At 53.0% G+C, this 26,370-nt stretch overlaps 1 protein-coding gene across 28 annotated transcripts in view; it reads left to right on the top strand.

Moving 5' to 3' along the window:
- The window catches only part of heph (polypyrimidine tract-binding protein 1 heph), a 153,205-nt gene that overhangs the window by 21,630 nt on the left and 105,205 nt on the right, over positions 1-26,370 (top strand). For 14 of the 28 annotated variants that reach the window (XR_011399129.1, XM_070131031.1, XM_070131021.1 and 11 more), the window contains exon 1: positions 24,234-24,396. The exons of the other annotated variants lie outside the window; for them this stretch is intronic. The gene's annotated coding sequence lies outside the window, so the exon portion shown is untranslated. Of the gene's footprint in view, positions 1-24,233; positions 24,397-26,370 lie in introns of those variants that run through there. 28 annotated transcript variants of the gene reach the window in all.

Below are 26,370 nucleotides of genomic sequence, written 5' to 3'. Positions count from 1 at the left end.
CAGTGTGGGGGCACTTTTTTTTATCACCGAGAGCCAATAATGTATACTGGTATTTTCCTCACGTTGGGCCCCCATTCTCCCACGTCCCCCCTTATTATCCACTTTTCCTCCATTTTCCCACTTGATTCTCCATTCTATCCATTTCCCCCACGTTCTCTGCAGCTCTACCACTTGATAATACACTTATCCACCATTTTCCTTCTTATTACCCCCCCCCCTCGCTTGTAGTAAGACTGCCATTGCAGATATCGAGTTCTGGTATGGCGGTGAACTGATTTTTCTCCATCCTTTGTATCCTAACCATAGGCTTTATCGACGTTCTCGCCTCCTTTCTGTGAAATGTATATATATCCTGATGCTCTCATACGCAGAATTATATACATCTTTAGTGTTTCCTCCTCCACGGTAATTAACTTTTCCAGGTACTTTCATTATGGTATTTACCTTATGGAGCTACGTATGGTAAGTGTGTGTGTGGGGGGGGGGTGCATATTCGTGGATATAAATGTGGGCGTAAATTTTCAAATGCTGTTTTTTATAACGTGTAAATGCACAGAGGAACAATTTCATATATATATAAACATAGACTCTGAATATTTACAGGGATGGATGGATGGATGGATATATATATATAATGGATGGATGGATATATATAATGGATGGATAGATGGATGGATGGATAGATGGATATATATAATGGATGGATGGATAGATGGATATATATAATGGATGGATGGATAGATGGATATATATAATGGATGGATGGATAGATGGATAGGTTTGGGAACATGCATGAATACTTTTTTTATACCTATGTGTATGTAGATGGACAGCATATACAAGTTAATATATTTTTGTGCTGTTACGATTTTTATGCTCCTAAAAGGCTGGGAACAGCTCATGAGCCCGGGTGACCCTGAACCAATGAATCCCGAAACAACACGAATATATGTTTATAAATGCGTTTTGTTTCGGGTTTCATTGGGCCAGGGCCGCTGCAGATCGTGAGCTGCGCCCAACTGTTGGGATTGACAACATGGGTATATTTACGCATATATTGCTTGTCTGTATAACGTATGAAAATGGGAGTGTACATTAATGTGTGTTTGAATGTGCACATAAGTGTGTGTATTTTATTTGGATATACACATGTCATGTGTGGATATTTAGGTCTATGGATGTGGGATTACAAGTAGGTGTATAGGATGTGTATATACATATACATGCGTTAGTATTTTTTGTCATAATATGTAAATGATTTATTATAGTACTGTCTTCTGTCTGAATAACAATGTTTGTATATCAGATCTTTTGTTAGATATAAATATATACCATATGTTGACGTGCATCATTCTACGTATCCACCCTTTGTGTGATTAGATTAGCCGCCTCTCTCCCGCCTCTGTTTAACGCCCTTGGGGAGACAACGTCTTTTTCTCAAACAAATGTACCCCCCCCCCCTTCTTTCCAACTTCCTTCCCCTCGCCTTCCAGGACGGATCAGGGGAAATAGCTCATAGGAGAACGGAGTGACAGCCATAGTCATGGCCAGGGAGACTGGCGGGGGTTGTTTTCGCCAGGTCGTCATGGTAACCGGACCATTGCGGCGCGACCCGCCACCTCTTGGTTTCCTCTCGTCATCCTCGGGTGACCTCGCGCGGCCCTCCCTTGCTCCCTTGCTGGCTCGTTCTCAGGCTCTCTTGCTAGTCTGCTCTGGGGGAGAAGCGTGTCAGCCAGCTAGCCCTAACGATTTCTTTTCCTTGGTTGGTGTAGGGGGAGGGGGAGATCTTGGGCACATTTTTTCCCTGTGTGTGTGGTAAGGGCGGGGTCTTATGATCCAAGTTTTCTGATAATCTGAGATTGATTGTGTGACATAAGCCGTTATTGTTGATATTATGGAGGGATTTTCTACTATATTTGTATTATATATCTTCATTTTTTTTTATAGAGGGATAGATATCTCTTAGAGACTATCCTGTTGGGAAATGGAGAGTCGGATGTTTTGTGAGAAATGTTAGAGGGGAACCGGAGTGAAGTATTTTAATTCTGTTTTAGGAGGAATCGGCTCGGGCTTTGATGCCTTTTAAGGAGGAAATAGGCTGTATTGGTTTGAGGGACAGAATTTATAAGGCATGACTAAAAGATTGAGGGTTATGGTTGGCCGTGCTGCGGGGAAGGAAGCCTTGGGCATAGGCTTTGTAAACAAAATGCATTTATGTCAAGGAAATGATTGGCTAACGCCTTTTTATTTGTTTGTTTGTTTTGTCTGAGGGCTGGGGCTGAAGGCTTGACGCATAACGGGACAAAAAGCTTTTGTTCGGCCGGTACTTCGGCTCAGAATGCGGGCATGTGAGTCATTCTAGCTCAAGGATTGAGTGCCGGGGCGGCTGTTGGGGGGGGGGGTGTCTTAGGATGGGTCGTAGGATATTTCATCAGCGCTGAGGACTGAGATGCAGGGGGAAATGGCTGGTTGGTTGTTGTGATGGGTGGAGACGAACAGCGAGAAGCTACGTTCCTCTGGTGGTTGCTGCAGTGTATGTAAAAAAATAGGGAGGTGATAGAGACCTTTGTTCATCGACTTGGCCAACGTCTCAGTTTTTACGTTGGTGTATATTTATTTCTGCTACGGTCGCAAAAAAAGTTAAAAAAAAGACACCCCTAAAAAGCGCGGGGCCTCTCCCGCGTCGCGCTTGGTGGTAGTGTATGGTTTGCAGGGCTTGGGGAGGGGAAGGGCGAGGGAGGGAGGGATTAACGTGGCTGGCATCACCCCCGCATATTGCTGATGACGTCACCACATCCGGGACCTACCCACGCCCATGCTGCTCCTTAAACGTAGCTTAAGGGTGCTCCACCCGCACCATGCTCTTCCTTAGTCATACCTTCCTAGTATGGTTATGGTAAATGGCGTGGTAGACTATTAACTAATACTTCTGATAATGGAACCTCGGTGTATCCCGCAAATGTCGGTGATAGGAGTCTGGGCTCGCCAGTTCTCATCTCCTTTGTTTCATCTTAAAAGTTGATGCCGAAGGGTAAAGCGAATTGCATATACGAAGGGAACCCGAGTTTCTGCGAGAGGGTGACCTGAATTTCAACGCCGTTGACATCAGGACCGAGGAGGAGGAGGAGCTGAAGTCGCATCGTGTAAGGTTACAGCTGCGATATTTATGCTAGCTCCGTTTAGCTTTTATTGACGTGGGTGAGCGATGATGATTGATGCTGCATGGTGGCGTCTGCCTTTTCAGTGCCCGCAGCCTCTCCCTCTTCCTCTTGTGTCGCCGACAGCAGGGCAGTTGAATTGTAAGTCGTCCGTCGGCAGGCGAGGTAAGGCAGCCTGTAGCGCGGAGTCTGTGGGCCTCGCCATTATCGGGGCGGTGCCGTCGCCCCTGCCAACCACCTGGCCAGGCTGTGCCACCGCCGCCACCCGGTCGGCAAAAACCCTTAGGAACACGGCGAGGCCAACACCTCCCTCCCCGCCAGCGCCCGCTCTGAAAAACCGCTCCCTTGGTATAATGCTACACGGAGGCGCGATGTCACGGCCTTGAGAACTGCTGCTCAGATATTCAATTATGCCGAGATGTAGTCATCGCAAGCGTGCTTGCTTGCTTGAACATTGTTGCTTTTTTCTCCTCCCTCCCCTCCCTTCTCGCCGCCCCCCCCCTTTTCCGCTCGGTTAATGGTTTCTTTTAGCGATCATAAAGTTCGCGCGTAAGTATTATTGATTTGAATTTCGAGTAAATTGAAGCCGTTTTATCGCTTTTAATTTTCCCTTTTTTTTAAATAATCAAGTTGACAGTATTTAGAAGTAATATAATTCAACTTCAGGGAATTAGAAACTCCTATCAAAAAAGAAAATCATATCTGCTTTTGTCTCAGTAGGCCTAGTTGTCGTGAGAAGGAAATATTACGTTCTTTTATATACACCCTAGTTAATTGAATTGAGATTACCGAGACCTGTTTATGTAGTGTCAGCTGCGACGGTACGTGCCTGAAGCCAAGCGCGAGCGATTTCCGACCCACTGCCCACTGCCCCTTGTTTGTCTTTTCTCTTAGGTTGGCGGAACTCCGAGTCCCCTCGCCTCCCTGACTTTTCTCGCCCTTTTCCTTTTTTCTCTTCCCTTTTCCTTGCTTTTTCTTTCCGTTTTTACTCGTCATATTCTCCCCTCCCCCCTCTTCTCCGTATATTTTTTCTTCTGCCGGCTCTGGTATTTCTTTCTCGTTCACCTCATTTTTCCTCCCTTGCCCCTTCTCTTCTCTCAACTTCTGCCTTCTCCCTCCCTCACTCCCTCCTCCCTCCCTCCCTCCCTCCCTCCTCCCTCCCTCCCCTCCTCCCTCCCTCCTCCCCTCGCTCCTCCCTCCCTCATCCCCTCCCTCCTCCCCTTCCCTCCTCCCCTCCCTCCCTCCCTCCCTCCTCCCCTCCCTCCTCCCCTCCCTCCTCCCCTCCCTCCTCCCCTCCCTCCCTCCCTCCCTCCTCCCTCCCTCCCTCCTCCCCTCCCTCCACTCTTCTCCCTCCCTCCCTCCCTCCTGATTCACCTCCTTCTTCTCCTCCTCTCTTCTCCCTCCCTCCCTCCCTCCTCTCTTCTCCCTCCCTCCCTCCCTCCCTCCTCTCTTCTCCCTCCCTCCCTCCCTCCCTTCCTCTCTTCTCCCTCCCTCCCTCCCTCCCTTCCTCTCTTCTCCCTCCCTCCCTCCCTCCCTTCCTCTCTTCTCCCTCCCTCCCTCCTCCCTTCTCTCTCTTCTCCCTCCCTCCCTCCTCCCTTCTCTCTCTTCTCCCTCCCTCCCTCCTCCCTTCTCTCTCTTCTCCCTCCCTCCCTCCTCCCTTCTCTCTCTTCTCCCTCCCTCCCTCCTCCCTTCTCTCTCTTCTCCCTCCCTCCCTCCTCCCTTCTCTCTCTTCTCCCTCCCTCCCTCCTCCCTTCTCTCTCTTCTCCCTCCCTCCCTCCTCCCTTCTCTCTCTTCTCCCTCCCTCCCTCCTCCCTTCTCTCTCTTCTCCCTCCCTCCCTCCTCCCTTCTCTCTCTTCTCCCTCCCTCCCTCCTCCCTTCTCTCTCTTCTCCCTCCCTCCCTCCTCCCTTCTCTCTCTTCTCCCTCCCTCCCTCCTCCCTTCTCTCTCTTCTCCCTCCCTCCCTCCTCCCTTCTCTCTCTTCTCCCTCCCTCCCTCCTCCCTTCTCTCTTCTCCCTCCCTCCCTCCTCCCTTCTCTCTCTTCTCCCTCCCTCCCTCCTCCCTTCTCTCTCTTCACCCTCCCTCCCTCCTCCCTTCTCTCTCTTCTCCATCCCTCGCTCCTTCCTCTCTTCTCTTCACCCTCCCTCCCTCCTTCCTCTCTTCTCCATCCCTCCCCCCTTCCTCTCTTCTCTTCTCCCTCCCTCCCTCCTCCCTTCTCTCTCTTCTCCCTCCCTCCCTCCTCCCTTCTCTCTCTTCTCCCTCCCTCCCTCCTCCCTTCTCTCTCTTCTCCCTCCCTCCCTCCTCCCTTCTCTCTCTTCTCCCTCCCTCCCTCCTCCCTTCTCTCTCTTCTCCCTCCCTCCCTCCTCCCTTCTCTCTCTTCTCTCTCTTCTCCCTCCCTCCCTCCTCCCTTCTCTCTCTTCTCCCTCCCTCCCTCCTCCCTTCTCTCTCTTCTCCCTCCCTCCCTCCTCCCTTCTCTCTCTTCTCCCTCCCTCCCTCCTCCCTTCTCTCTCTTCTCCCTCCCTCCCTCCTCCCTTCTCTCTCTTCTCCCTCCCTCCCTCCTCCCTTCTCTCTCTTCTCCCTCCCTCCCTCCTCCCTTCTCTCTCTTCTCCCTCCCTCCCTCCTCCCTTCTCTCTCTTCTCCCTCCCTCCCTCCTCCCTTCTCTCTCTTCTCCCTCCCTCCCTCCTCCCTTCTCTCTCTTCTCCCTCCCTCCCTCCTCCCTTCTCTCTCTTCTCCCTCCCTTCTCTCTCTTCTCCCTCCCTCCCTCCTCCCTTCTCTCTCTTCTCCCTCCCTCCCTCCTCCCTTCTCTCTCTTCTCCCTCCCTCCCTCCTCCCTTCTCTCTCTTCTCCCTCCCTTCTCTCTCTTCTCCCTCCCTCCCTCCTCCCTTCTCTCTCTTCTCCCTCCCTCCCTCCTCCCTTCTCTCTCTTCTCCCTCCCTCCCTCCTCCCTTCTCCCTCCCTCCCTTCTCTCTCTTCTCCCTCCCTCCCTCCTCCCTTCTCTCTCTTCTCCCTCCCTCCCTCCTCCCTTCTCTCTCTTCTCCCTCCCTCCCTCCTTCCTTCTATCTCTTCTCCCTCCCTCCCTCCTCCCTTCTCTCTCTTCTCCCTCCACCTACACCTCCACCTCTGCCTCCTCCTCCTTGCTTCTCCCTCCACCGCCACCGCCACCTCTGCCTCCTCCTCCTTGCTTCTCCCTCCACCGCCACCGCCACCTCTGCCTCCTCCTCCTTGCTTCTCCCTCCACCGCCACCGCCACCTCTGCCTCCTCCTCCTTGCTTCTCCCTCCACCGCCACCGCCACCTCTGCCTCCTCCTCCTTGCTTCTCCCTCCACCGCCACCGCCACCTCTGCCTCCTCCTCCTTGCTTCTCCCTCCACCGCCACCGCCACCTCTGCCTCCTCCTCCTCCTTCTCCTCCTTCTCTGCCTCCTCCTCCTCCTCTGCCTCCTCTGCCTCCTCCTCTGCCTCCTCCTCCTCCTTCACTGCCTCCTCCTCCTCTGCCTCCTCCTCCTGCCTCCTCCTCCTCCTCTGCCTCCTCCTCCTGCCTCCTCCTCCTCCTCTGCCTCCTCCTCCTGCCTCCTCCTCCTCCTCTGCCTCCTCCTGCTCCTCTGCCTCCTCCTCTGCCTCCTCCTCTTCCTCCACCTGCTCCTCCTCCTCCTCCTTCTCCTCCTCTGCCTCCTCCTCCCCCTCCTCCTCTGCCTCCTCCTCCTCTGCCTCCTCCTCCTCTGCCTCCTCCTTCGCCTCCTCCTCTGCCTCCTCCTCCTCTGCCTCCTCCTCCTCCTCTGCCTCCTCCTCCTCTGCCTCCTCCTCCTCCTCCTCTGCCTCTTCCTCCTCCTCCCCCTTCTCTGCCTCTGCCTCTTCCTCCTCCTCTTCTGCCTCTTCCTCCTCCTCATCTGCCTCTGCCTCTTCCTCCTCCTCATCTGCCTCTGCCTCTTCCTCCTCCTCTTCTGCCTCTTCCTCCTCCTCCTCCTCATCTGCCTCTTCCTCCTCATCATCTGCCTCTGCCTCTTCCTCCTCCTCTGCCTCCTCTGCCTCTTCCTCTGCCTCCTCTGCCTCCTCCTCTGCCTCCTCCTCTGCCTCCTCCTCTGCCTCCTCCTCTGCCTCCTCCTCTGCCTCCTCCTCCTCTGCCTCCTCCTCTGCCTCCTCCTCCTGCCTCTGCCTGTGCCTCCTCCTCCTGCCTCTGCCTCCGCCTCCTCTGCCTCCTCCTCCTCTGCCTCCTCCTCCTCTGCCTCCTCCTCCTCTGCCTCCTCTGCCTCCTCCTCCTCCTCCTCCTCTGCCTCCTCCTCCTCCTCCTCCTCTGCCTCCTACTCCTCCTCCTCTGCCTCCTCCTCCTCCTCCTCCTCTGCCTCCTCCTCCTCTGCCTCCTCCTCCTCTGCTTCCTCCTCCTCCTCTTCCTCCTCCTCCTCCTCCTCCTCCTCCTCCTCCTCCTCCTCCTCCTCTGCCTCTGCCTCTGCCTCCTCCTCCTCCTCTGCCTCCTCCTCCTCCTCCTCCTCCTCCTCCTCCTCCTCTGCCTCCTACTCCTTCTCTGCCTCCTCCTCCTCCTCTGCCTCCTCCTCCTTCTCTGCCTCCTCCTCCTTCTCTGCCTCCTCCTCCTCCTCTGCCTCCTCTGCCTCCTCTTCCTCCTCTGCCTCCTCTGCCTCCTCCTCCTCTTCCTCCTCTTCCACCTCTGCCTCCTCCTCTGCCTCCTCCTCCTCCTTCACTGCCTCCTCCTCCTCCTTCACTGCCTCCTCCTCCTCTGCCTCCTCCTCCTCCTTCACTGCCTCCTCCTCCTCTGCCTCCTCCTCCTCCTTCACTGCCTCCTCCTCCTCCTCCTCCTTCACTGCCTCCTCCTCCTCCTCCTCCTTCACTGCCTCCTCCTCCTCCTCCTCTGCCTCCTCCTCCTCCTCCTCTGCCTCCTCCTCTGCCTCCTCCTCCTCCTCTGCCTCCTCCTCCTCCTCTGCCTCCTCCTCTGCCTCCTCCTCCTCCTCCTCCTCCTCCTCCTCCTCTGCCTCCTCCTCCTCCTCCTCCTCTGCCTCCTCCACCTCGTCCTCCTCTGCCTCCTCCTCCTCCTCCTGCCTCTGCCTCTGCCTCCTCCTCCTGCCTCTGCCTCTGCCTCCTCCTCCTGCCTCTGCCTCTGCCTCCTCCTCCTGCCTCTGCCTCCGCCTCCTCTGCCTCCTCCTCCTCTGCCTCCTCCTCCTCTGCCTCCTCCTCCTCCTCTGCCTCCTCCTCCTTCTCTGCCTCCTCCTCCTCCTCTGCCTCCTCCGCCTCCTCCCCCTCCCCCTCTGCCTCCTCCTCCTCCTCCTCTGCCTCCTCCTCCTCCTCCTTCTCTGCCTCCTCTGCCTCCTCCTCCTCGCTTCTCCCTCCACCTCCACCTCTGCCTCCTCCTCGCTTCTCCCTCCTCCTCCTCCTCCTCTGCCTCCTTCTCTGCCTCCTCCTAGCCCCCACCTCCCCTTCCCCCCCTACCCGTCTTTCTCTTGCTGATTTCGAATGCCAAGTATGTGCATGTATGTATGTGTACCAGAGGCGGGGTTGCGTTTCCAAAGGGCTGTGCCGGGGAGCCGTTCCTTTCCCTCGAGATTTTTGTGTGACAGTTGATGATTACTTTGAATCGTTTCGCCTTCGATTTGCATTGATTAGTCTCTTTTTTTAGGGTGGGGGAGGGGGAGGGGAAGGGGAAGGGGGGGAGGTTGAAGGATGTAAAAAAAAAAAAATAGAGAGGAATAAAGGGAATAAATTGCATTTCCGCTTGTCTGTCATGGTTTTACTTTATAGTGCCGCGAGCAGTTCGATGGCTGGCGTTGGGTGCTGGTCGTTGCCGTGCTGCTTAGGGTAAATATTATTGATTTTTAGGCTGGTTTGATAAGGGTGGGTGGGGTCTGACAGTAGCGTTTATTTGAGGATGTTGCCGGGGGGCGTGGGTAGGGGCGGGAAGCTCGGGATGTGAAAGCTTCGAGGCCGTTACGTTTGTGTGGCAGTTTTTGGCAGATTTCAGTTTTAGGCGAAGGGCGTAATTGCCATACGATACCATCTACGTCTGCCGCGCAATTACCTTCGTTGTTATCTGCTAATGATGAACCTCACTCGACGCCCGACAAGGAAAACCTCCCATCTCGTTTTCCCCGTCAGCCCAGGTTGTCCGATTCCGCCTCTTCTCCTCTTTCGCCCTCCCTGCCTCGCCTCGCCTCGCCTCGCCTTGCCTCGTCCCGGGCTCTCGGCTCGTGCCTTTCGAGCCTTGTTGTGATCGCTGCTGAACCACGGGGTGTCATCCGTTTTTATCTTTTTTTTTAGGTTTCAACTTTTTCCCTTCTTTTCACTGAATTAGTTCCTTGTACATTGTGCAGCTTTTGTCCGTCTTTGCCGAAGTGCCGTTTAAAAAGCGAGATAAACGATTATATTAGTTGTATTTCTTACTCCTGAGTTACCTTATGTAGTGTCTTTTTAATGAAGTGAGAGTCGGGAGTAATTTGGAGGCCTTTTCGTCGTGAGCGTCAATCGGTCGGTGAAGTGATCGTGCCTTCGTTTTTCCGCCTCCACGCGGGCTTGGTTCCCCTCGAAAAGCCGGCGTCAACGTCAGCCCGAGGACGCGCCGCGGACCCAAACCCAGTAAATAGTGTCGCTCGTTATTGGCCAAGTCCCGTAAGTGGCCGAAGACGCTCGCTCGCTCCCTGCTGGCTGGCTCTCTCGGGGAAATCGAATCGATATTGTGGCACCTGATTTTGATGGAAAATTGGATGACGTGGGTATTCCTTGGCCGTCTCCTCCTACCTGGCCGTGATTGGCTAGATGGGCTGCCGCTCGTCCCCTTTTATCGCCGTTCCCGAAATATTGGAGATTGAGTTCGTCGTCGACGTCGTCCGCCGCCGCCGCCGCCGCCGCTGCTGCCGCCTTATTCTTTTTACTCCCGATTTTTTTATATATTTTTTCTCATTTTACGTCTCTTAACTCGCGGCGGTTTGGATGCGAATTACGTCAAGCTGGAGTATTGATGATGTCGAGATGACCATTCTTATTACTTCAGCTACGACTGCAGGTGGGCGACGCGTGAAGGAAGGAAAGAAAGGAACGAAGGAAGGACGGGAAAGAAAGAAGGATGTGTGTTTTTCCGCCGGAGAAGAAACCATTATAGACGGCGGTGATGCCACAAATTGGGGCCTTAGAGCTCGAGGTATTACCTTCATTACGGGGGAGTTAGAAGTGCGGTCTGAACATACACGGCGGGGGAACGATGACGGCTGCTCGACAAATATCGCATTTTGGAACGTCTGAGGCCGGATTTGCGATGTGCGCGGGGGGGGAGGGGAGGGGAGGGGGAGGGTGTAAGGGGTTAGGGTATGGGCAGGTAGGAAGGGTTGCTTGGGGACGGGAGGGGGAGGGTGGGGTGGGAGGGGTTAGGTCGGGGCGGTGGGATGGGTGGATGGGAGTTACTAAGGAGTCTCCGAGATGGGGGAGGGGAGGGGGGGAGGGCTGTACGAATGAATTTCTTGATAGAACACTTTTTTGACGGGATTTTTTCTCCTTATTATCGTTTCGTCTTGTGATTTTCCAATGTATATGTATGTATTTTTTTTTCCTCTCTTGGCCGGGGGATGGGAATAGGAACGGGAAACGTCCTGGAGATGTCGGTAATGATCTGGTTCGGAGAGAGCATTTTCTGAAAGGGCGGCCGGCGCGAAGAGGCAAATAATTATTGGAGATGTGGGTGGCGGGAGTGTCTCCTTACCTCCGCTCTGCTCTCAAGGCATGTGCATGGAGATGATGGAGGATGCGACGTTGATGGCATTGGGGAGGGAAGAGCCGCGTATTTTTTCCCCCGTTCTTACTCTTTTTTTCCTTCTCTTCTCTTGCCTTATACTTCCGTTTCTGGTCGTGTGTTCGCTTGTTTCCTGCTGGCTCTCTCTTTTTTTCTTTCTTTTTCTTTCTTTTTTTCCCTTTTTCTCTCTCTCTCTCTCTCTCTCTCTCTCTCTCTCTCTCTCTCTCTCTCTCTCTCTCTCTCTCTCTCTCTCTCTCTCTCTCTCTCTCTGCCCTTCCTCCTCCTCCTCTCTGCCCTTCCTCCTCCTCCTCTCTGCCCTTCCTCCTCCTCCTCTCTGCCCTTCCTCCTCCTCCTCTCTGCCCTTCCTCCTCCTCCTCTCTGCCCTTCCTCCTCCTCCTCCTCCTCCTCCTCTCTGCCCTTCCTCCTCCTCCTCTCTGCTCCTTCCTCCTTCCTCCTCCTCCCTTCCTCCTCCTCCTCCTCTGCCCTTCCCCCTCCTCCTCTCTGCCCTTCCTCCTCCTCCTCTCTGCCCTTCCTCCTCCTCCTCTCTGCCCTTCCTCCTCCTCCTCTCTGCCCTTCCTCCTCCTCCTCTCTGCCCTTCCTCCTCCTCCTCCTCTGCCCTTCCTCCTCCTCCTCTCTGCCCTTCCTCCTCCTCCTCTCTGCCCTTCCTCCTCCTCCTCCTCTCTGCCCTTCCTCCTCCTCCTCCTCCTCTCTGCCCTTCCTCCTCCTCCTCCTCCTTCCTCTGCCCTTCCTCCTCCTCCCTCCTCCTCCTCTGCCCTTCCTCCTCCTCCTCTCTCCTCCTCGCCCTTCCTCCTCCTCCTCCTCCTCTCTGCCCTTCCTCCTCCTCCTCCTCTCTGCCCTTCCTCCTCCTCCTCCTCTCTGCCCTTCCTCCTCTCCTTTCCCCACCGTCTCCCTTCTTTTTCAGTCAGTATATTTATATTTTTCTTTCCCCTCTCTTGCCCTCCCGTACCCCTCTCTTCCTAGTCGCTCGCGCCCATCGACATTCCGAGCGAGCGAGAAAACTAAGCGCCTTCCAATAAACCTCACCTTCCGCCTACCACCACCCCACTTGTCAGCGCGAACATGCATTGTAAACAAGTCCAAAATACCATTGGCCGGCGCGGAGAAAGGCAGGCGGGAGATTTACGGCGTCAATGCACTGGGAAGAACAATATAGGGCAGGGTGTGTGTGTGGGAGGGGTGTAGGGATGGGGTTAGGGTGTGTGTGGGAGGGGTTAGGGTGTGTGTGTGTGTATGTATGTGTGTGTGTGTGTGTGTGTGTGTGTGTGTGTGTGTGTGTGTGTGTGTAGGGTTAGGGTGTGTGTGTGTGTGTGTGTGTGTGTAGGGATGGGGTGTGGGTGTGTGTGTGTGTGGGGGGGGGGGGGTTAGGGTGTGTGTGTGTGTGTGTGTGTAGGGTTTTGGGGGCGTGTGTGTGTGTGTGGGGGGTTGGGTGCGTGTGTGTGTGTGTGTGTGTAGGGTTCAGGGTGTGTGTGTGTGTGTGTGTGTGTAGGGTTTTGGGTGTGTGTGTGTGTGTGTGTGTGTGTAGGGTTAGGGTGTGTCTGTGTGTGTGAGTGTGGGTTGGGGTGTGTGTGTGTGTGTGTGTAGGGTTAGGGTGTGTGTGTGTGTGTGTGTGTAGGGTGGGGTGTGTGTGTGTGTGTGTGTGTGTGTAGGGTTAGGGTGTGTGTGTGTGTGTGTGTGTGTGTGTAGGGTTAGGGTGTGTGTGTGTAGTGTATGGGTTATGTGTGTGTGTGTGTGTGTGTGTGTGTGTGTGTGTGTGTGTGTGTGTGTGTAGGGTTAGGGTGTGTGTGTGTGTGTGTGTGTGGGAAGGGGGTGGGTGTGTGTGTGTGTGTAGGTGTGTGTAGGTGTGTAGGGTGTGTGTGTGTGTGTGTGTGTGTGTGTGTGTGTGTGTGTGTGTGTGTGTGTGTAGGGTTCAGGGTGTGTGTGTGTGTGTGTGTAGGGTTAGGGCGGTGCTGTGTGTAGTGTAGTGTGTAGGGTGTAGGGTGTGTGTGTGTGTGTGTGTGTGTGTAGTGGGTGTGTAGGGTTAGTGTGTGTGTGTGTGTGTAGGGTTAGGTGTGTGTGTGTGTAGTGTGTGTGTGTGTGTGGGGTTAGGGTGTGTAGGTGTGTGTGTGTGTGTAGGGTTAGGGTGTGTGTGTGTGTGTGTGTGTGTAGGGTTGGGGTGTGTGTGTGTGTGTGTGTGTGTGTGTGTGTGTGTGTGTGTGTGTGTGTGTGTGTGTGTAGGGTTAGGGTGTGTGTGTGTGTGTAGGGTTAGGGTGTGTGTGTGTGTGTGTAGAGGTTAGGGTGTGTGTGTCTGTGGACGGTTAGGGTGTGTGTGTGTGTGTAGGGTTAGGGTGTGTGTGTGTGTGTAGGGTTAGGGTGTGTGTGTGTCTGTAGGGTTACGGTCTGTGTGTGTGTGGGAGGGGTGTATGGAGGGGGGTTGTGTGTATGTGTGTTTGTGTGGTGGGGAGGAGGGGTTGGTGGTTATTCATAAATATAGACATTGCATTGGATAGGTAGTGACTGTGATCGGCAAAAGGTGTTTTTTTCCCTTGCATTTCCCCATTCGTCGGCTGTTTGGTTGTACGTAAAGTATTCCCTTCTCATATTGATGCTCCACTGTGGCACCTACAAATATATGGCGAGTGATAGAAGTTAGATTTATGTATAATTGGGGCCTGGCTTACTTCCTTTCTATTGGAGTCGGGAGTGCACATCTCTCAAACTTCTTGAATGGGTAATTTGCCGCCCCGACGCGAGACCAAGGCCGCGATGTGGGGGGAGGGGGGGAGTTAAGGATGTTACCTCCAGACACCAGCGAAGGTTGACTTGGAGGACTTGGTTGGGAGGTTTGGGGTTCCTCTGGCGCGCCTTATTTGCGTCCTTTGGGGCTTGGTCGTGTAGAATTGCGAGTGGGTGGGGGGGGGGATGGGGGGGGGGGGGGGGGAGGGGGTAGAGATAGGGAGGGAGGGGAGTGGGTGTTTTGCCTGAGGCTGAAGGGGTGGGTTGGGTTGGGTTTAGGGGGTGGAGGGAGAGGGAGAGAGGGTTGGCGAAGCGTCGGGTTGATTCTGACAGCGGGACTGAGGGAAAGGGATTGAACGGCGCCCAGGAGTGAGGGTAAACAAAAGGAAGGAAGGGGGAAACGGGAGGGTGGAACAGGAGGGAAGAAAGGGGGGCGGGAGAGATGGGGAGGAGAGGGGGCGGCGGGATGGGAAAGATTGGGTAGAAATGGGGAGGGGCGGGATGGGAAGAAGATTGGGGAAGAAAGGGGGGGAGGGCGGGAGGGGAAAGATAAGGGGGTTGACTCTAAAAACTGAGGGCGAGGGAAGGAGGAGGGGGAAGCAAAGGGAAGGGAGGAGGGAGGGAGGGAGAGGCGGGCTGAGCAGTGATCGCTTTGGATTGCAGATCAGGAAATGGCAGCGGGAGAGTTTGCAGAGAGGGGGCCACTTACAGAAATAGAGGCGGATGTAGTCATTGCAGCCTCCCACTAATAGAACTTCGCCGAATGAATAATTGGGAAGATAATGACTCCGTTGTCACTTCAATAATGTAGGAAAGAGAGCGAATTCGTAAGAATTTGCCATAATTTCCATTTAGGTTCTTGTCGTTTGGTGGGAAGTTGGACTTTTGTTTATATAAAAGGTTTCTGTAAAAATAGCTTGGGTAACAAAAAAGCCTTGTGATTGTGCAGTAAACAGATGTTCGAACCAAAGTTGTTTTTGCCAGATGATTATGACAAGCATGTATCAGGGTGGTTTAAAATTTATTTGTTTTCTTTTCAGGTGAGTGACGATTGTGTGATTGCATCTGACCTTGATTGATGGCTTCTTAGAACACGGTATGTTGGGTTGAACGGATGGTTTACAAATGGTTATTTATATATATTTTTTCGATTTTATTTTACTTTTCATATTTTTTGAGTGGATGTGTAGGTGTCGCGTGGTTCATAATGTTGGCGTTTGATTGCTGATCAGATTAGACGTGTGCCGCTCTGAAATTGTGATTTGTGGCCGAGGCCGTCTTTGTTCATTGAGAGCAATAGGCGAGAGACTTGAGTTCAGTTTGTGAACGAGTAATCTTACACTTTGTTGTCTTTTGAAAGAACGGCTGTGTGTGCTGGGCGATGCTGTATGACGGCATTTTTCCCTTTTAATTTCAGTCCGGATATTATCCCGCAAATGAGAAGCATCCGATATATGGCCGCGGTATTTTTTATGTAATTTTGAGGTAGCTACGCATTTCTCTTTCAGGCTTGCATTGTCCCGTTTGGCCGGCCTTCCGGGGCTGTCGAAATGGGGAAATACCATATTATAACGTGATGGGCTTTTATATTCTCAGGAAAGGTATTTTAATTAGATGTTGCAATATTGTGGACGCCGTCACCAGCGTCCGGTTTAATTAGACGGATGGTTATTGGTTTCGCAGTGTTATTGTGGGGTCGGCCACATTACTTAAAAATCAAATTAGGAAAATAGCTCATGATTTAGTTTTCCCATAAAGGTCATCCTACGAAACGGCATTCCGCTGACGAAAGGGAAAGAGAGAGAGAGTGAGAGAGAGAGCGAGAGCTGAAGGGGGGGGGGGGGAGTAACCTGGCAACTTGGCCGAAGCATAATTTCTCTTCGACTCCGTTTTGTTGCAGCATTTGGCGAGGGCATCTGCCGCCCCGGTTCTAAAAGGGCTTTTACCGATCAGTAATGGAAGGTGGATTATGAATAGGGCGTGGCGAGGGAGGGAGGGAAGAGGGCGTGGAGTGTTGCCATAGGTGGGTCGGGCTGGTTTGGGGGCGAGGGGCTTGAAAGGGAAATCCGAAGCCAGGGTTTGGGTTGGGGGGTAAGCGGGCTGAGGGGCCGTCGAGGGGGAGATAAAGGAAGAGGAGCTGCAGAAAGAGAGAGGAAAGTGAAAAGGTAAAGGAGGGGAAGAGAGGAGTTTGGCGACGGCGATGACGATGGTTGGGCGAGGGTTCTAGGACGATGACACGCGAGTTGTGAAAGGGACGCCGAAGGGAAGAACTTTGAGAGCTTTTGAAGAGGCTGTGTGTGTGTGTGTGTGTGTGTGTGTGTGTGTGTGTGTGTGTGTGTGTGTGTGTGTGTGTGTGTGTCTGTGTGTGTGAGCTTGTAGTTGTTTAATTGTACTTGGCGATTAGTGAACGCATGGCCCGTTTACGCAAAATACTGCGACTTGGCAGATTTAGATAATGCAGATGCATATTGCTATATATAGCCACTGTTGATCTATCATTTCCCTGATTGATTACACAGCAGCTTAAAGGATTCTTTTAAACAAGAATAATTTGACAATAATGATAAAGCTCTAGAATTTCATATTTTAGCCAGTCCTTCAACGAACGCTTGAAATGGCTGTTTTTTGTCCGATTATCTGTCCATGAAAGGCGAAAGCGCGCACATTCCCTTCAGTGAAGATGATACCAATGGCCAGGAAGTAATTTTATTAGGGAGAGGGGCCATGCAATCCGGGCGTGATAGGATGAGGTACTGGGCAGCTGAGGAGATAGACGCGACGGGCGCAGGAAGGGAGGAAGAAGCGGAGGAGGAGAAATGCAAAGAGATGGAAATGAGAAGCGACAGTAATGGGAGGATTAGCGAGAGTAGGTTAAAGGAGGGCGCGTACGGAGGAAGGTAATGTTGGGAGACTGGAAACGAGAGAATAAGAGCAGGAGTAGAATATTGGTAAAGAAGGCGAGCGAGGAAGAGGGAAGGAGGAAGGAAGGGATGGAGGGACGGTCGGACGGACGGAGGGAGAGGCCAGGAGAATAAAGAGACCGGGAGGAGCACGGGCTATTGTTCCCCCTCGGAAGGCTGCCACCTGGATGTTACCACACGGCGGTCTCCCCGGTCTGTCGGCCTCTGCCTCGCCTTCCCTCGCGTCGCCCTTTCGCCTGCCTTCCTCGGATATTTTCACGGGAACCAAAATGGCGGGGACCACTCCGGGATGTGAGTCATGCTGCAGTGTTTACATTTTGGGCAGGCGTCGTTTATCGAGTGAGGTTCCCAGCGGGTTGAGGAGACACACACAAAGGGCGACCTAAACGCGAGGCTGTAGACGAATGGTTATTGTTGGGCTAACTCTCCATCATACAGGGTTTTGTGGCCGTCGTGATCCACGATATCGGGTCATGGCGATGCCAAGGACGCGCGTGACCCTGGCGCACGGAATACTGGCGGGGAGCGTCGCGGCACAAAATGTCCGTGTCTGCGGATTGTGGCGCCCTGGCAATTATTCCAGTTCCTTGCATACTTCGCGCCCAATTCATTCTGCGTATCTGGTGTCTCTGATGCTTCCTCACTCTTAACTTTTAGAATGACTTCATTGACCTTGGTTCGTATTTATCTATTAAAAAGATTAAGCTGCTGAGCTCCTTTACAGCTCGTTCTTTCGGTGTGCACTTCTTTGTAACTTGAATTTGAATAGAAGTCTTGGCCAGCGGTTGAAATGTTCAACCATGAACACAAACGGTTGTTGAGTGTACGTTTATGCCTGAGGAATTCTTCACCTGCAGGTGCCGACACGCCCGTTTGCTCTATGTATTTGCTCAGCTGTAATCCAGATTTCTTTCACCTGCACACAATGCGTGTTTATTTCATCATGTAACCTTAGTCTGGAAATAAACGGCCTTTATGCAGCATGCGTGGCAAGACTTAAGCAGGAGTCCTAAGTGATTCGCAAGGCCCCTCGCCACGTAGCTCAATTAAGGACTCGCCTTCCTCCGCCTTGCCTCCGCGCGCCCTTAAAACGTGACTCCTGGCCTAGGTGTCCATAAATCATTAGGTGAGTTGTGGCACTGGCAAGGAGGGACAGACAAAGGCCCGGCGCGAGACAAAGGCACCCAGGATCCACCGCACGACCTGGTAGTAGGTGACAGGTGGCAGGTGGTTGATGGGCGTGGGTGGTGGGTGGAGGGTGGAGGGAGCCACGCGGAGCATATTGGATCTGTTGAAGTGTAGGGGTCGATGTTGACCAACTCGGGAGAGAGGAAGTGAATAGGGATATTTTATATCCGCGGGAGGACAAAAAAAATGGGAGCGGGGAGGATGATGAAATGGGAAAGGGGAAAGTGGAAAGTGAGTCACAATAGGCTGATAGAAAGAAAGAAAGAAAACGAACGAAAAATTCTAGAATTAGGAGAATGGAGTACGTGAAAATGAACTGGGCTTGGCTGAGTGCTGGTGAATCAGAAAAGGGAGCTCAGCGCACGAGGAATGCTGCTGATGGAGCGAGTGCACGGCAGGGAGGGTGGGAGCGAAATAGATAAAATGAATAGATGCGTGAGTGCGTGCAAGCGATGCATGTGGATTCGAGGGAGTGAAAAGGGGCGAGAACGAACGAACGGCTGTGAATAAAAGGCTTTGTTTTTTCCACAAGGAGATGGGAGTGGAGACCCTGAAATGAGTTCGCTTCTTCGGGAGGGAGACTCACAGTACACCGGTTTTGTATGTGAATGGGGAGGAGTGTTCGATCCACCGCGTCACGGGAGCCGGATCGCGTTGGCTCCCTTGGCTGATTCGCCGATCTTTGCCACTATCGCTCGAGTTACGTAGGCGCTGATAACGCTTCGAGTGGCGGGCCTTTCGGTGACGGTTAGCTTTGAATGGGCCGATCGCGCTTGATTTCTTTGTAAGTTTGATTTGCCAGAGTACTAAAGGAAGGCGACTTAAGGTATATGGTAGGTCTTGTTTATACCCAAAAGGAGTAAGTATTGATATTGCTTATTATTAGTTAAAGTAATATTGTTACTATTACTATTAGTATTTGTAGTACAAGTAATAAGACGTACAAGGCGCGCACATTCCAACCTTTGTGAAAAGTATATCGATTGAATTAAACCTGACGTATTTCAGTGGAAAACACAGAAGCAAAATAACGAATACCCGATTAAACGTAGATTTTTCTCACACCTTTATGTTTAGGTTTCTTGTGAATCTCTTAATATGTATGGCTGTTAGGTGGCTGATTAAGGGGCCATTAGGGAGCTAACCCCGGCCAGAAATGGGTCGAAATTGGCAGTATGTAAAATCCGGCGACGGAGTGAACGAGTCCATTATCCCGGCACTAACACCAATTTACCTCCGCCGGCCGCGATAAGCAACAGGTGATGGCTGAGGTCCTTCCTCCCCCTCCTCCTCTTCCTCCCCCTCCTCTTCCTCCCCCTCCTCCTCTTCCTCCCCCTCCTCCTCTTCCTCCCTCTCACTCACTCCTCCTCCACTCGATCTCCTCCTCCTCCACACTCTCCTCCTCCTCCACTCTCTCCCTCCTCCTCCACTCTCTCTCCTCCTCCTCCACACTCTCCTCCTCCTCCACAACTCCTCCCTCCTCCTCCACTCTCCTTCACTCTCCTTCCCCCTCCTCCTCCTCCACTCCCTCTCCCTCCTCCTCCACACTCTCCCTCCTCCTCCACACTCTCCCCCTCCTCCTCCACACTCTCCCTCCTCCTCCACACACTCTCCTTCCCTCTCCTCCACACTCTCCTCCTTCCTCCTCCACACTCTCCTTCCTCCCTCCACACACTTTCTCCTTCCTCCTCCACACTCTCCTTCCTCCTCCACACTCTCCTTCCTCCCCTCCACACTCTCCTTCCTCCTCCACACTCTCCTTCCTACTCCACTCTCTCCTTCCTCCTCCACTCTCTCCTTCCTACTCCACTCTCTCCTTCCTACTCCACTCTCTCCTTCCTACTCCACTCTCTCCTTCCTACTCCACTCTCTCCTTCCTACTCCACTCTCTCCTTCCTCCTCCTCCTCCTACTCCACTCTCTCCTTCCTCCTCCTCCTCCTACTCCACTCTCTTCTTCCTTCCTCCTCCTCCGCCTCCTCCACTCCCTACTTCCTTCCTCCCCCTCCTCCACTCTCTTCTTCCTTCCTCCTCCTCCTCCTCTACTCTCTTCTTCCTTCCTCCTCCTCCTCCTCTACTCTCTTCTTCCTTCCTCCTCCTCCTCCTCTACTCTCTTCTTCCTTCCTCCTCCTCCTCCTCTACTCTCTTCCTCCTCCTGCTCCTCCTTCTCCTACTCTTCTTCCCTCCTCCTCCTCCTCCTCTACTCTCTTCTTCCTTCCTCCTCCTCCTCCTCTAGTCTCTCATTCCTTCCTCCTGCTCCTCCTCTACTCTCTTCTTCCTTCCTCCTCCTCCTCCTCTACTCTCTTCTTCCTTCCTCCTCCTCCTCCTCTACTCTCTTCCTCCTCCTCCTCCTCCTCTACTCTCTCCTTCCTCCTCCTCCGCCACCACCCTCTTCTCGCCCTTCCCCTCCCCTCCCACCTCTTGTCTTTGCGACCCTCCTGCGCGGAACCAGGTGACAGGGAGATCGGCAGCTGTATCAGGCAGTTCGGACGGTATTGATAACCGGGACGACTTGATTCGGAGAAACGTTCTTTCACGGCGGCGACTCAAAATGGGAGGGGGAGGGAGAGGCGGTCGCTCGAGTCCCCCAAGTGCTGTTATCTCGGCAGCGGGAGTGCGTTCCTTGTATTGAAGACGGATTTCAATACGTAAGGGCTGGCTGTCTCTCTCTCTCTCTCTCTCTCTCTCTCTCTCTCTCTCTCTCTCTCTCTCTCTCTCTCTCTCTCTCTCTCTCTCTCTCTCTCTCTCTCTCTCTGTATCCATGTATCTCAGGGCTTCTATTCTATATTTTCTCCCTGCTCTACTCTGCATTATTTTTCTTTCCTTTTACCATTCTCTACCTCTTTTTCTTCGCGCCTCTTAAGAGGTCGAATCCAATGCATGGTACTTCTATTTTCCTGTCTCCCTTCTCCCATCGTCTTACTCTTCTTACCACTCCCTTCTCCCTCTCCCTCCCTCTATCTTCTTCCTTCTCCACTGCCTCATTCCAGTCTCCTCCCTCCTTGCCTTCCACTTTAATTTTGCTTCCCTCTCATTTCCTTTCTTCTGCCTTTTCCCTGCACCCCCCCCCTCCCCCTGAAAACCGTGCTCTTCCCATTCTCGGACGCCCTCTTTCAATTCATTTTTCCCTACAACCTTCCTCCCCCTTTCCCTTTCCCCACATCCCTCCCATTTCCTTTCCCCTTGACATCCATCCTTACCCTCCTCTTTTCCTTTCCCTTCCCTTCATCCACTCCTCCCCATCCCCTTTTCCTTTCCCTTCCCTTCCCTTCATCCCCTCCTCCCCCTCCCCTTTTCCTTTCCCTTCCCTTCATCCCTCCTCCCCCTCCCCTTTTCCTTTTCCCCCTTCCCTTCATCCCTCCTCCCCCTTCCCCTTCCCTTTCCCTACATCCCTCCTCCCCCTCCCCTTTCTCTTCCCGATATTCATCCTCCCCCCTTAGCCTCATTTATGTTGTTCTTCTCTCCTTCATCTCTTCCTTTCTCCTTTTCTTCTCTCTACCCATCCTCTTTCTCCTGAATATGAATATATGCATGTGTTTGTCGGCAGCGGAAAGGTGTTCATTATAGTGATAAGTATGGTAAGGTAGTCACTATAGTTTCCCACGACGTGATTTTTGGCCGGCGAGGGGGGAGAGGAAGAGGGGGTGATGAAGGGGAGAGGGAGGAAGAGGGGGAGGAGGGTGGGAAGGAGGAAGAGTGGGGGAGTAGGTGTAATAATAAGGTCTGGCAGGAAGGCAGGTATGGTGATCGCGTGAGGGGCTGGCTGGAGCTAGAAGTATCGACCCAGGGCGGTGCTTCCTCGTCAACACAATGTAGCTGTCGGTCGGTCGGTCCAGGTACCCTCGGTGCCTGGCCCGGCTTAGATGGCTGGCCTGGCTTGGCCCCTTTCTCTCTCTCTCTCTCTCTCTCTCTCTCTCTCTCTCTCTCTCTCTCTCTCTCTCTCTCTCTCTCTCTCTCTCTCTCTCTCTCTCTCTCTCTCTCTCTCCCCCCTCCCCCTCCCCCTCCCCTTCCCTTCCCTTTTCTCCTTTCCCCCTTGTTTTCTTATTTTCCGCCTCTTCTTATCCCCCACCCCCTCAGGGGTGTCCCATTTGCCTGAACTCTCAGCCTTAGCTTTGCCTAGCTTGCCTCGCATCTTCACGCTGATTTTACCTCGCCGTGGCTTCATTACGCGCCGTTCGTGACGTCCCTAGAAACTTTGCTTTGTTATCGGCTTGTCGTTTTTCGGAATGTAGGCAGATCGCTTTCGACTGTTTCTGCATGATGTATTCCGTCCGTCTGTCTTGGGTTCTGGAGTATTATTCACCCCGCTTGCTGCCGTTGTAATTGTTGGGCGAGCGCACGTGCGTATTCTGCATAATGTATACTGGACTCGGGTTAATTGTAGTGTTGTAGAAATTTACTCGGCGATCTTTAATTTTTCCCCGCATTCTGTACGTGAAGGTATTTTCAGAACGATCGCATTTAATTATGGCTACGAATCCAGAATGATTTTTTTGTACGTGACGTAGGATATCTTGGAAATTATCGGCGTCCCAACTGCTGCGCGGATCCCAAAACTTGTGTAGTGATTACGAAGCCTTGTATTGCGCAAAGCTATTGTCTTGTGACCGAAGAGGATGCGTCTTGACTAAATTAAAAAGGCCGTTTTCAGACCAGTTCACGCAGGTGTAAAGTGCTTTTGAATCATAGTTTAGGCTTAAGTTTTTGTGATTTATCGCTTTGACGTTGTTTGGCGTTTTAGTGTTTGAGGTTCGTCTGCGTCCGAATCCCTACATTTTATCCGGTTAAACATTCTATGGGAAGGTTTTGAATCAAGGCGAGGTTCGTGCGAGTTAGGATGTTAGGGTTACCTTTGAAGTGCTGTGATCGTGAGAGTTAGGTTAAGTTGCTCTCTGCTCGCGAGTTCGTGAGAGTTAGTGATGTCGCCGTGTCAGAAATGGTGAAATAGTTGGTATTCGTAAGAATGGGCGCATTGCAACGATTCTTTTTTATCAATTGCAATGAAAGAATGAGAGAATTTGTCGTTTGTATCCGTGTTATGCTCTCCTTGGTTAGTCGGCTTGCTCAGAATGTGAGAAGTTCCCGAAGCCTTGTGGAGGCTAGGTTCGTGAGAATTAGGCATTTCACGGCTTGGGGCCAGTAAAGCATGTAAGTATGGGTTATGTTTCCCCGGGCAGACGAGATACCCATCACGATAATAAATCTACGAAGCTGGTGACAACTCTTTTTGGAAATGTATATATATATCTATGGTGGGCGGGGAGCACGCGCCGGCAAGATGGTGGTTCTTGATATTAGTCTTCGCGGCCAAGGAAGCGCCGGGTTTGGTCGGCTTGATTTCGATTCCGAGGAGGGTGTGTGTACTGGATTAGGCTTAATGGATCATCGTAGTTTGAGGATGCCGCGCGGGAAGCGTTTAGCGTAGCTTGCCCTGAAAATAAGGAGGTATAAAGTTGGTAGGATTTACCGAGTCCTCAGCTCAAGGGGAAGGAGTTCCGTCTATTTTTCTTTTCCCCTTTTTTTAGATTTCGAGGCAGGATTGGTTCACGGTTACTTATAATAAGCTCGGGGAACATGATCCTGGCATTAGGGTGTGAGTATATGAGAGTACAGTGGGCTTTTTATGGCAGGTTCGTGTGGATCAAAAGCGCGGTGTAATTTCTGCTGAAAGTTCGTGAGAATTAGACGTTAAGCTGGCCGTACGTACGAAGCCTGTGAGGATTAGTATGGGCTTTAATGTCATGAGAGTGAGAATGTCCATTCCCTTACGTACTGACGCTCATGCAGGGATGCGTACGAACACACACACACACACACACACACACACACACACACACACACACACACACACACACACACACACACACACACACACCATTCATATCAACGCAAAAAAAATCATCGTTTATTCTTATGCTGTTTTTCTTACCAAAGTAAACATGTCATGGGCAGTCATGCCGAGGGGCCAGGTCTTGGGGGAGGAGGAATGTACGGGTTTTAAGTTGTGTTCGAGTACTTCCCAGTTACGCAAGTTCGGCCACGAGTTGATATTGCTCGGCTTGGGGTCACAGGGCGAATCTCGGCTCTTGACGCGTCGCCGTCCCTCCCCCGACTGACTGACAGACCGGCCAGCTGTCATCTCGCAACCGCTGTCCCATTGATAACATGGACAAACAGCTCTTTGATCGGGGCTCTCGTTTGGCGGCGTGGATTACATATTCTCCCTCACGCCTCCTGGCACGTCCCTCGCCGCCGCCGCCCTGTACGCCGGCAGTCCGATTTCACTCGGAAATAGGCTCGGCGTGGGAGTGGTGTAGGGAAGGCTAGAGTGCAAGAGGATGAGGGTGTAGGATGGAAAGGGGTGTTCGCGAGGGTTATTGCGTTGGAAGAGTGTGAAAGGCGAGCGCGAGGGATGGAAGCGGCGGAGGAGTTGTGTTGGCAGCCAGGGTGGGGGAGAGCGAGCGAGCGAGCGAGGGAGGAGGGAGGAGGGCCCGGAGGAGCAGCGAGGTGTGTGAGCGTCGCACTCGCCGCGTCCCTTCCGTCCGCGCCGCACACACATACACACACCACTCACCACCAGGCAACCCTCACGTCAACACCAACCACCAATAACAGAATATGAAAACCTGCTTCAACACGTTGCATCACCAAAACTAGCTTCATCGTCAGGGACACCTGCATGTGTAAGTTATAGTGTGTTTTACCACCACCCCCACCCCTTCCACAGGGCCATTCCCACCTGCGCAGATGTGCGTGCGCGCACATGCCACATGGACATGTGGAGGAGGATGCCTGGGCATTCGGGGGGCCAGGTTTTACACTGGTGTTCGAAGATACGCCGTTGGTCGTGATATGAGTTGAGTTTGTGGTTCGCTGGGAGGTTGTTTCGTCTACAGGTCAGGGGAGAGGTCACGGAGTTGGAAAATGGTTGACCCCTCTCGACGCAGCAGCTGTTCGCTCACGAAAAAAACGAAAGACTTGTTTTGAGACTGATGATTGTGTTTGCTTGTCGCCCGACAGGAAAGAGATGAAAACACTCGGAACGTTTCTTGAAAGCTTACTTATCGAGGCTGAAAAGATTTTAGATGCTTCGTGGACTAGAATGAAAAGCCTGCGGTGTGTTTATGCCAGTCATGTCGAACTGCCGGTGTGAATTGACGAGGCCGTGGAGGGAAGCGAGGTGTGGAGGACGGACAAGGTTGTGCTGGAAGGGATTCCCGGGGGCTGTAGGGGTTGGCAGTGGAGGATTTATCGTATGTAGAGAGAGAGAGAGAGAGAGAGAGAGAGAGAGAGAGAGAGAGAGAGACAGAGAGAGAGAGAGAGAGAGAGAGAGAGAGAGAATATGTCACGATCTGCCACGATTACTTACCGCAGTACGCAAAGAAGGGCATAACAGCTGAAACCTAGGGACCTGGTACGTGTGAGGTGTGCGCGAAGGGAAGGTGGTTGGGAGTGGTTTGTGGGAGCGTGTGAGGGAAGTGCGATGTCACGGTGGCAGGGAGGTTGACTGAGTGTGAGGGATCAAGGCGAGAAGGAATCCGAAGGTTAAGGAAGTCGAAGGGGAGGAGAGGAGGGGAGGAAGGATGTGGGTAGGTAGGTAGACCGTGAATGATTTGTTTGATTTTCTTCAGTGTGTTCTACAGTGTATGGGGAAGGGGGATGGGGGTGCAACAGATGGGTCGCTTCATTTTAGGACAGATTTGTGAATACTTGTATAAAAGTGATCCCGTGGCAGTAGAGATGGCTCTGTAATCTCGTTAGCAATTGTGCTGGAATCAAAAGGCGTTTCGCATTTTATTGATTGGATCCTCTCTATAATCCGCGTGTACCTAAAAGTGTTAACTGGGGAAATCAGGATAACTGAAAAGCGCGTATGGATTTAGTACTTTGTTTGATGAAAGATTATATCGCGTGGCCTGAATGGTGGGGACGGGGGGAGGGGAAGGAATAATGTCAATCAGGGACGGGTTCCCGTGGGATGGGAAGGGGGAGGGACGATGTAGAAGGACGGGAAGGGGGGGGGGTGAGGTGCAGGTGAGGTACCCCTTAATGAGGCTCGGGGGAATTAGCCCAGGGGAATTAGCCGCACAACGCGCTCGCTCGATCCCCCCGCCGCGTATCTTCCCTCGTCATGTTTTCTGGTTAAGGTCACGGACATCGTTGGATTGTGCGAGGGCCGCGTCGACCAGCTCCTTTCCCCGCGCCGTCGAGAGCCGCCGCGCTACTCCCTCCCCCTCCTCTCCCTATCCCTCCTCCCCCTCCCCTCCCCTCACCCTATCCCCCCTCCCCTCTCTTCTCCCTATCCCCCCTCCCCCTTCCCCTCCCTATCCCCCTCCCCCTTCCCTCCTATCCCCCTCACCCTATCCCCCTCACCTTCCCCTCCCTCACCCTCTATCCCCCCCTCCCTCCCTCACCCCCCCCCCTTTTCCGCGCTCTTCACCTCCCGCCTCGCCTCGCTAGGAAGAAGAACGCCACGCCATGCTTGTCTACCTGCCGACATGCCGCTCCCACGTCGCTCGTACTCCTTCAACTCTCCTGATAATGCCACGTCACCCGCTGAAGCTCCGCTCCTGCCTCTCCTCCCCTTCGTGTCACGCTACCCTCGTCCACCCCTCTCCCTTCATGCCACGCCACCCTCGCCCACCCCTCTCCCTTCA

The sequence above is a fragment of the Penaeus vannamei genome, chromosome 16 (genome assembly GCF_042767895.1).
Source record: "Penaeus vannamei isolate JL-2024 chromosome 16, ASM4276789v1, whole genome shotgun sequence".
NCBI lineage: Eukaryota > Metazoa > Arthropoda > Malacostraca > Decapoda > Penaeidae > Penaeus > Penaeus vannamei.
This window is presented reverse-complemented; position numbering and strand designations above follow the sequence as displayed.